The sequence below is a fragment of the Mesitornis unicolor genome, unplaced genomic scaffold, assembly GCF_000695765.1.
Source record: "Mesitornis unicolor isolate BGI_N332 unplaced genomic scaffold, ASM69576v1 scaffold9939, whole genome shotgun sequence".
Classification (NCBI taxonomy): domain Eukaryota; kingdom Metazoa; phylum Chordata; class Aves; order Mesitornithiformes; family Mesitornithidae; genus Mesitornis; species Mesitornis unicolor.
The window spans coordinates 18313-22151 of record NW_010209231.1 but is presented as its reverse complement, the minus strand read 5'-3'; positions in this window follow the sequence as shown (position 1 = coordinate 22151).

Below are 3839 nucleotides of genomic sequence, written 5' to 3'. Positions count from 1 at the left end.
TAGCAACCACACCAAGTGCTCGGGGGGGGGCTTTTTGTGAGGGTTTAGGGTGTTTTGGACCCCTCCAGCACCTCTCTCTGGGGTGGGGGCTGTGTGCTGGGAGATGCCCTCAGCTCCATGCTTGGGGTGGGGGGAGGCCGTCAAGCCGATGCCCTTCTGGGTTTTTTGGGTTATTTTGTCTTTGCAATGAAGATGAAGTGTCTGAGTTCCCGGTAGCTGCTCCCAAAACTGGCAGCAAGGGTTTTGTGTCTGCAGGGCAGTGTCTGGTGCTGAGTCAGGAGCGTCTGGGTTCTGTGAGGCTATAAATGGCCCTGGTTTTGTGGGGTTATAAATGGCTCTGGTCCTGTGGGGTTATAAATGGCCCTGGTTTTGTGAGGTTATAAAGCAGCAGCATTCTCTTCCCAAACCACGCTCCAGAAACGGTTGTAAATCCCTTTTGGTCGAAATAACCTGTGCTATGTTTCAGTTTTGTTGCTGAATTTTATCTCAGATTTAAATATCCCAGAGGTCCAAAGCTGTCTGCAGCTCCTGGGAAGGTGTCAGAGCTCCGATGGGGTTTAAAAACACCCAAATCCCATTGTTAATAGGGTTGTCCTTGGGAAACCCAGCCCATGGACGCAGCCCCTGGATGTGTTTCCTCCAGGGCCTGGCATCTCCTGGTTTTCCCGTGTTTTCTCCCAGCTTTGTGGTGATGCTGGGTCTTCTGGTGGGGTTTTGGCCAAAACCTTGGGTGTTAGAGCCGTTTTTCTGGAGGATCCCTGTAAACACCCACCCAGCGGGCGCAGCATCCTGACTGCGTGGCAGGCAGCTCCTAATCCGTTTAGCGCGTGTCGTGTTGATGTTGTACCACCCTAATTGGTAATCAGGATGTCACGCAGTGCCAGGTTCGGTGTCTTGCTGCAGTCTGCATCCATTAAATCAACACCGTTGCCGTTATTAACCAATTTTTGAGCTCATCAGAAGAGCCCACATCGATTTGACAGGGTTCATTGCTCGCAGGCCGTGTTTGGTGTCTGCTCTCGGTGCCTTGTATTGGGGTTTTTAATTTTTCCCGTGCTCGGGGATGGTGTTTTCCCTCGCTGGTGCCCATCATTTCCATTTATTGCCAAAATCCTGTTTCTTCATCAGATTTCTGCGGCTTTCTCCTGCAGAGGTATAAAATCAGGTTAATTTCTGATTCTGACCCCAAAGTGACGCAGCCCCTGTCCTGTCCCAGAGAAATTGCAGTTTAAATTGCAATTTAAACACTTATTCTGCCAGGAGTTTTCTATTTTGAATGCAGATATTTGAATCCTGTCATTGAACGCAAGCCGTGAGCTGGGTCCTCGCCCCACAGCGCAGGGGGAGGCTAATTGGGCATTAGTTAATTATTTCTGCTGTGGGCACCTTGAGATCCGTGGCTGAGGATAGGGATACGGGGGGAATAAAAGGGTTTGCCCATGCAGGAGCAGGCACTGGGATTTTCCTGGGAAAACCTCGGGATCAGCCTACGCCAGCCTAATTGATGATAATTATTTTTAATATCGCTTTTATGTGGCAATAGATTGTTTTAATTTCATCACATTGCAGCATCCAGTATTAAGTGTTTCCAGCTCGACTCCGCGCTCCCCGAGGCGGCATTTATTAAAACCTCTTTCTGTCCGTAGTTCATGTTTATTGCTGCCGCCTTTAATTAAGGGAGGTAAACATTACTGATGTGGGTTCGGGGGCCTTTTTAGGGTGAATAATTAGAAATGTGCTCATTAAATGAGATGGAGCAGGAGGGGGAGAAGGAGCCTTTGGGCATCATCGCTGCCTGGTCCCACAGTGGGGCAGGGTCGGGGTCTTTGCACCCAGGGTCTGGGGTGCTTTAAAATTAATAATAAGCTTCTGCTGGAGGTGTTTTTGGGGGGTTATTTTGGTTTGGTTTGGGGCGTTTTGTTGGTTTGTTGAGGTTTCTATTCTTAATTAAACATTGGAGCTGGTTTTTGGGGATGCGTTGCTGGGATGGGTGGGTTTTGCAGAGCCACCTTTTAGCCAGAATTGGATTTTTTTTAGTGAATTCCTCCGTATTTTTGTCTAATCTCTGACGTTTTGCTCCATGTAGCTCTGTGCCCTCCCCATGCGGGTGTGGATGTGGAAAAGGGAGGGAAAATCAGCCCTAACTCCAGTGCGGGGGCAATGAGGATCCCAAATTTAGCTCACGGGAGGCTTTTTTGCCCTCATGAACCAGTCCCAAAAGCTGGGTTCCCAAGCAATAACACATTTGCAATATTGCGGGTTACTGAAAGGTAACGTGCGGCTGCTTCCACCAGCTGGTGTTTCTTTAAAGATTTCTTTAAGATTTCTTCTTTTTCTCTGATATTTTTCTCTATTTCTCTACTCGCTGCAGGATCCTGGGCCTTGTGTGGGTCTGACCCTGCTCTGGCATCCTGGGAGTTTGGGGTTTTTGCCCGTTGTGGTACCCCATATGTCACAGAACCCAGTCACTGCCGTGGCTTGAGGATGCGGTGTTGTGGGGTGTGCATCTCTCCCATCTGCCCATTGCAGGGGCTTTTTACAGCTGAAACCTCAATTATCAGAGGGCCGAAATAGACTTCATAACAAATAAATAATACATTTCACGACAAACAATACATTTCAGCCTAAATAAATAATAAATTTCATAAGAAACAATACATTTTATAATAAATAATAGATTTCATAATAAGCAATCCGTTTCACAATAAATAAATAATAGATTTCACAATAAATAAACTTCAGCCCTCGCCCAGGGTCTCAGCCCGTGTCCAGAGCCATGCGTGGGACCTGGTGCTGGTGCCGACCTTGGAGCATTTTGGGGTCCGTGTCCCCCTCTCTGCACGCTGTGGGATGGGGCTGAGCATTTGGATGTGCTCCCTGCTCTGCCGTACCCAGGATCTGGGAGATGGGGGTGCCCTGGGATGCTGAGTGATGCTCTGGGGTCGTTACAAGCCAGAAGGTTTCATTCATAAAAACATCCTTTGGGGACAGACCAGAGGTCTCGGTTGTTGAACGTGATGCCTGAGTTCTCCTGCTGATGTGGGGTTTTTTTGGGTTTTGGTTTGATTTTGGGGTTTTTTTTGCTGTGTTTCACCTTTTCCTGCATCTCTTCAGCAGCTGCAGAGCTTTGCTGGAGCTGAGTCACCCCTCGGTGCTCACTCCCCTTCATCTCCCCTCGCTCTGCAGGAGCTCAGTGCCAACGCTGAACCTTCCCTGAGTTTTAGGGAATATTTAAAGGTGTTGGAGCCTGTGATGGAGGGATTTTTCCTCTTTAATAACCATGGCACAGCCTTGCTGCGCTGTCTCATGTTCCCATATTACTGATGAAGATGATGAAGGGGGAGCGATGATGGTCCTGCGCCCGTGCTCTCGCAGACCTGGGGCTGATCAAGCCCCGGTGCAGCCCACAGAGCCCCAAGTGCATTTTTGGAGGTGACACCGGGGTCTCTGAGCTGCTGACAGCTCGGGTAAAGCATTGACCAGCAGCAGGAGGCTGGAAACAAGCACATTTCTGCTCCTTGCACTTGGCAAAGGGCTCTGGAGGCACAGAGGAGCAGAGGCTCTGCCCGCAGCGATGCCCTTCACCGCCCGCTTGCTGCTGAGGAAGGAAAACGGGGTTTAAAACAAAGCTGTGCCCATGCCGGGGCGTCCTGGCAGCGCCGCGGTGCGAAGGGAGGCAGATTTGTCAGCCTTGAGGTAATCGGATGCGATGGTGCAGGCACAGCGGCTTCATCGCTGTAATTGTTTGTGTTCCTTCTGCAGGCCCCTGTGCCCAAATAAACTCGGGAGCTCAGCGCGCCGGGTTACATCTTCATCTCCTTTCCTTCATTTCACTTGAA